This window comes from Chiloscyllium plagiosum, unplaced genomic scaffold (assembly GCF_037043375.1).
Source record: "Chiloscyllium plagiosum isolate Xiang-an unplaced genomic scaffold, Cpla_swu_hap1 HiC_scaffold_27, whole genome shotgun sequence".
Lineage (NCBI taxonomy): Eukaryota > Metazoa > Chordata > Chondrichthyes > Orectolobiformes > Hemiscylliidae > Chiloscyllium > Chiloscyllium plagiosum.
In genome coordinates, this window is record NW_028270165.1 from 43,141,047 (window position 1) to 43,148,203 (window position 7,157).

The window sequence follows — 7,157 nt, forward strand, 5'->3', positions numbered from 1 at the left end:
CAAAGACCTTATCATTATGTGTTGAAGTCCTGCTAAGATTAGCCTAAATTCGACAACTGCATGATGCATCTCGGGCCATAGTCTGGGGTGTGGATTACCAGGTGCTGGGGATTTATAAACTTTTAATCCCATCAATTTCTCCAACACCATTTCCCTACGACTACTCAGTTCCTTCAGTTCTGCTCTCAATGGACCATGTGTTCCCCAACATTTTGGGGACGTTACTTGTGCCCTCCTTTTGTGATTATATCAGCAACATATGTGGTTAATTGGTCTGCCATCTTTGTTCCACATGAGAACTTTGCCGGTTTCTAATTGTAATTGTTTTCACCAATCCTCTTTTTCCCCCTTCACATACCCCATTTTCCCCTTTTAATCAATCCTTTTGTTGAAACCTGAACTGCTCCCAGTCTTCAGACTAGCTGCTTTTTTTTAGCTAATTTGTGTGCCACTTCTTTGGATCCAGTCCTGTTCATAATATTCTTTGTTCGCTGTGGCTGGGCCACCTTTTGTTTTATTTTTCAGACAGGATGGAACAACTATTGCAGTTACTCCAGGTGCTATCTAAATGTCTGTCATTTCTTTCAATAATGTGCCCTCGTTTGTTGCAGCCTGTTTGTGCCTGTAATTTCCTTGCTTTAGATTTAAGTCCCCAGTCTCAGTACCAATTCTGTTGCTCTCCAACGTAATGGAAAGTTCTCACTCAGTTCTTCACTCTTCTGCAAGGGACTTCTCACAGCTACATTGCCAATTATTCCCTTCTCATGAAGGAATTAACATTTTGGAATTAAATTGCCATTGGCTAACAGAACCATTGCAATTTTTGGGAGATTGTGTGCAATTCGGGTCTCCCTCCTATTGGAAAGATGTTGTGAAGCTGGAAAGGGTTCAGAAAAGATTTACAATGATGTAACCAGGGGGTTGGAGTGATAGCGAGAGGCCAAACAGACTGGGCTGTTTCCCCTTGCACGCCGGAGGCTGAGAGGTGACCTTATAGACGTTTATAAAATCATGAAAGGCATGGATAGGGTAAATAGACAAGGCCTTTTCCTTGGGATGGGAGAGTCCAGAGCTAGAGGGTAACAGGTTCAGGGTGAGGGCTGTGGGATGGGGGTGCAGATTTAAAAGGGACCTCGGGCATCTTTTTCATTCAGAGGGTGGTGCTTGCAACGAATGAGCTACCAGAGGAAGTGGTGGAGGCTGGTACAATTACAGCATTTAAAAGGCATCTGGATGGGTATATGAATTGGAAGGGTACAGAGGAATAGAAGCCAGGTGCCAGCAAACGGGGCGATATTAATTTGGGATATCTGGTCGGCATGGACAAGTTGGACTGAGAGTTTCTGTGCTGTATATCTCTGACTCTGGCTATCCACTAGATATTTGCCACGTCTGTATGTTCAGTCTTTCTCTGGTGTCGGTGTCAAAGCCTTAATATCTCATTCCACTCCCACCTCCCGGGATGTTAACCATTTCGTGTCTGTTTTTTTTCTCAAGAAGCTGTTTTGCAAGTTCAACCTGAATTTACACTTGTTTTACTCCCCAGAATCAGACCTGCTCACTCTCGGCAATATCCCAATGTTGTTGTGAAAGATATTAACTTTCAGGTGGAGTTATCCAAATTTCAGTGATGTCAGTCCTGACGTTTTTGCTTTTCTGCCCCTCTCAGATACTGAATCAGCACCTTCAGGAGAATTTGTTAGAGCAGAGTGAGAACAGAAGGGGAGGGAGAGTGGGATGGTGCTTTCAAATTTATGAAATAACAAAAGAAAAGAATGTTCAACGGCAAGTAAAATTCCTTGTTCTGAATTTCTACCCTGGACTGACAGTGACGACTTTTGTAATCTCTTTTAACAGAGTATTTGAAGATCTGAAGACGGAAGTTTCAACATCAGCAGATGAAGGGCTTATGCCTGAAACAGACTTTGCTGCTCCTCAGATGCTGCCTGACTTGCTGTGTTTTGCGAGTGCCGCCCTTTCCGACTCTGACTATCCAGTGTCTTCAATCCTCACTTTGATGTCAATGTCTGACAGTCATTCAATCCATTGAGACCGCAACAATTTTCAACTATGGATCTATGAGAAGGAGCAAAGCTTTTGGTTCCTGCTTGAGTGCGTTTTCAGTATCAGTGGGACTGGATGAAAGACCCTACTGTTGCAGCGCACTGAGTGTGCAGCCTGAAACAGATATACGGGCCTGGAAAGTGGAATTCACAGCAGGAAGGGCCTGTACACAAAGAACAGAAGCCCATTCTAAAATACGAAAGATTTAATCTAAAATTGTTTAGTGAAGGACATCTCCATGACCGTGGACTCCTTTGGCTATAAATTCTGTGATCATGACCTTACTGTCCACGACCACCTGATGAAAGAGCAGCACTCTGAAATGGAGTGATCAGTAAAAATGTCTCATTTGGATCACCCAAGGTTAGAAATGGAAGCATATCTCTTCAAGGTTACAGTTTGATTTGCCCTTTCAACGTTCTTGAAATTTAAGGTGTTCCATTGTCGGGTTCAATTCTGATCCATACCATGCACCCTAATTTTACTCACTAACCTCCTGTGTGGGACTTTATCAAAAGCTTTCTGAAAGTCCAGGTACACTACATCTACTGGATTTCCCTCGTCCATCTTCAGAGTTACATCCTCAAAAAATTCAAGAAGATTAGTCAAGCATGATTTCCCCTTCATAAATCCATGCTGACTCTGTCCTATCCTGTTACTACTATCCAGATGTGCAGTAATTTCATCCTTTATAATAGACTCCAGCATCTTTCCCACTACTGAGGTCAGACTAACTGGTCTATAATTTCCTGCTTTCTCTCGCCCACCTTTCTTTAAAAGTGGTATAACATTAGCCACCCTCCAATCCTCAGGAACCGACCCCGAATCTATTGAACTCTGGAAAATAATCACCAATGCATCCACGAGTTCCCGAGCCACCTCCTTCAGTACCCTGGGATGCAGACCATCAGGCCCCGGAGACTTATCAACCTTCAGACCTAACAGTCTCTCCAACACCAAATCCTGGCAAATATAAATTCCCTTAAGTTCAGGTCCTTCAGCCACTGTTACCTCAGGGAGATTGCTTGTGTCTTCCCCAGTGAACATAGATCTGAAGTACCCATTTAATTCCTCTGCCATTTCTTTGTTCCTAGTAATATATTCCCCTGTTTCTGACTTCAAGGGCCCAATTTTTGTCCTAACCATTTTTTTGCCTTGCACATACCTAAAAAAGCTTTTACTATCCTCCTTAATATTCTTGGCCAGTTTACCTTCGTACCTCTTTTTCCCTCTGCGTATTTCCTTCTTAGTAATCCTCTGTTGCTCTTTAAAAGCTTCCCAGTCCTCAGTTTTCCCACTTATCTTAGCTATGTTATACTTTTTCTCTTTTAACTTTATATGTTTCTTTACTTCCCACGTCAGCCACGGCCGCCCATGCCTCCTCCTGGGATCTGTCTTCCTTTTTGGAATGAACTGATCCTGCATCTTCTGCATTATACACAGAAATATTCGCCATTGTTCCTCCACCGTCATCCCTGCTAAGGTATTGCACCATTGAACTTTGAACTCCTCCCTCATTGCTCCATAATTCCCTTTATTCAACAGGAGTACTGTCACTTCCGACTGTACCCTCTCCCTCTCAAATTGCAGATTGAAGCTAATTCTATTATGGTCACTACTTCCCAATGGCTCCTTCACTTCGAGGTCTCTGACCAATTCTGGTTCGTTACACAACACCAGATCCAGAATTGCCTTCACCCTGGTCGGCTCCAGCACCAGCTGCTCTAAGAATCCATCTCTGAGGCACTCCACAAAGTCTCTTTCTTGAGGCCCAATACCATCCTGATTCTCCCAGTCTACCTGCATGTTAAAATCCCCCACAACAACTGTAGTGACATCTTTGCGACAGGCCAATTTCAGCTCCTGATTTCACTTACATCCGACATCCAGACTCCTGTTTGGGGGCCTGTAGAAGACTTCCAAGAGTGTCTTTTTACCCTTAGTATTTCGAAGCTGTATCCACACTGACTCTACATCTCCTGACTCTACGTCCCCCCGCGCAAGGGACTGAATATCGTCCCTTACCAACAAGGCCACCCCGCCCCCTTTGCCCGTCAGTCTGTCCTTACGATAGCACGTGTATCCTTGAATATTCATTTCCCAGGCCCTGTCCACTTGAAGCCACGTCTCAGTTATCCCCACAATATCGTATCTGCCAATTTCCAAAAGAGCCTCAAGCTCATCCATCTTATGTCTAATGCTTCGTGCATTCATGTATAGTATTTTTAATTTGTTACTGCTCTCACCCTTCCCATCAACCCTTATTTCACTCAACCTTACAGGATGATGCCTTTCTGAGTTTTCTGCCTCATTAATACAGTTGTCTTTCTTGACTTCTCTTATTCTAACTTTCCCTTCAATTTCCTTTTTAAACATCCAGCTTGTCCCCTCCCCCCCCCCCCCCCCCCCCCCCCGCTACTTAGTTTAAATGTAGCGGTGTTGCAGTAGAAAACCTGCCTGCCAGAATGCTGGTCCCTAACCTATTAAGGTGCAAGCCGTCTCTCTTGTAGAATTTATGTTTACCACAAAATATACCCCAGTGATCCAAGAACTTAAATCCTTGCTTCCTGCACCAGTTCCCCAACCACACGTTCAAGTGGCACATGTCTCCTATCATGGGAATTCTGGAAAATATAAAGGGGCTGTTAAAAGTACTTCAACTTTGGGAACACTGGGTCTTGTGGAAGCAGGGCATTTGACAAACCTTTTCAGAGAAATTCTCTCCAACTGGTGGACTATAGACAGTTTTCCCATGGAAAATTACACAGATATGAAGAATGTTACCTTCTGTGAACCATTTTCCTGAAAAATGCAGATGAATTCAACTTGCTAACGTGAAGCAAATGTTGGAGGGAAAGGAAACTGCCAAGATCAAAAGGCTGATGAATGTCAACATTTATCAGATTGGTTTCGAGAATAGAAAAACCTGCACTGGAGACACCCTGAAGAGGGTTGTCTCATACCTATTCCTTCAATTAGTTTTATATGTCTTAATTGTTAAGTCATACCTAGCACATGGAAAGATGGCTCTGGTTTGTGGAGGTCAGTCATCTCGGCATCAGGACAACTCTGCAGGAGTTCATAGGCCGAACCATCTTCATCAATGACCTTCCTCCATCATAAGTTCAGAATTGGAGATGTTGCAATAATTGCAGATGTTCAGCAGTATAAACAACTCCCCACAAACTGAAGCAGTTCAGTTTGAAATGCTACAAGATCTTAACCATATCCAATGGGCTGATGAGTGGCAAGTAACATGAATGCCATGCAAATGTCACAGAATGACTCATCCCCAAAACAGATAATCTGACCACTGACCTGTGATATCAACAATGTTACTGTCACTAAATACCCCACAATCAACATCCTTGGGGTTTACCATTGAACAGAAACTTAACTAGATGAACCATATATTCACAGTGGCTACAAGAGCAGGTCAGAGGCCAGAAATACTGCAGTGAGTAACTCACCTCCTGACTCTCCAAAACGTGTTCCAACTTCTACAAGCCACAAATCAGCAGTGTAATGGAATACTCCCCACTAGCTTGGATGGGGTTGCAGCTTCAACTGTATTTGAAACGCATCATGCCATCCAGGTCAATGTTGCCTGCTTGATTGGTACCATAGCCACTGTTCAGAAGCAGTAGTGTGTAGTATAGTATCTACAAGACGCACTGCAAAAATTTACCAAAGCACCTTACAAATTGCCTTTCAAACTAACAACCACTTCCATCTAGAAGGACCAGGAAAACAGATACATGGGAACACAACCACTTGCAAGTACCTCTCCAAGCCACTCACCATCTTCACTTGGAAATGTATTACTGTTCCGTCAGTGTCACTGGTCCAAATCCTGGAATTCCTTCCCTCAAGACGTTGTGGGTCACCGTACAGGATGTGGATTGCAACGGTTCAAGAAGGCAGCTCACCACCACATTCTCAAGGAGAACCAAACGCTGGCCAGCCAGCGACGCCCATGTACCGGAAGTAGATTTTAATAAATTATTGAAACAGAGTGTTGGAATCTGCAAACTAAAGAAAATCAACGTTAAGAAGGGTCAGATGGAGAGCATTCATTCGGTGCTTATTTGAGAACAGATAAAGAGCGATTATACTGACACTGAATTGGAACTAGAGTTTAGAGTTAAACACCTGTAATGTTCCACTCAATATATAAATCTAAAATCGATGAAAGATTTGCCCCTGACGTGTACTTCACTAACACGTGAATAGGACAGTTAAGAAGGCATATGGGATACTGGATTTCATGACATTAATGGCACCTTGAATTCCCATGATCCCATGCGATCGAGAAACCTCTCTATGGGCCCCTGGCTGTGCGCATGCGTGCGGTGAGGCACAGTTACTGAGTGTGGGAGAGAAATGGCGCCGGCGGCTGAAGGAACCGGAACAGAAACCGCTGGAAAAGCTGAGCAGGTCCGGCAGCGCCTGTCCAGAGAAATCGAGGAGGTGTTTCGGGTCTGGTGATCCTTCTTCAGAACAGGAACAGGTTTCAGAAACATCCCGGGGAGAGGAGACAGTGAGACAGGGTAGGATTGGGAACCGCGGGAGGAGGGAGACTGGGGAGTTTATAAACTCCGAGGGGGAGGCCTGAGGCCGTGAATAAAACCTCCCCAGGCCCACTTCACCACCGAAGGAGCTATCGTGTTGCCCGGGTAACAGGGCGCCATCTTTGTAAGGTTAAGGCGCGTGTTGACTTGGGGCGGGGAGCGCGGGCGGCCATCTTGGTGAGGGCACCATCAGCTGTCATTTCCGGGAGAGAAGTGACAGTTGGTGTCATTCAACTAGTATTTCCTCATTTCACTCTGAGAGACCTGGCCCTGAGCTTGGTTTGTGTGGCCTTAAAACAGGAAAAGGGAGTGGGAGAGAGAGAGAGATCGAGAATGACACGAAGGCGAACTGTGAATTTGAGGTGAATGAATCTGATCATTTGTGGAGCTGGAACAGAAACTGGGTACTTCCAAGATCGCAGTGACCAGGAGAGCATTGATGTGTTGATGTTATTTTCAGTTTGTAGACAGGAGAAAAGAGAACGCCAGGAGTGAAGGAAAGACGTGATGAAGATGGATTTG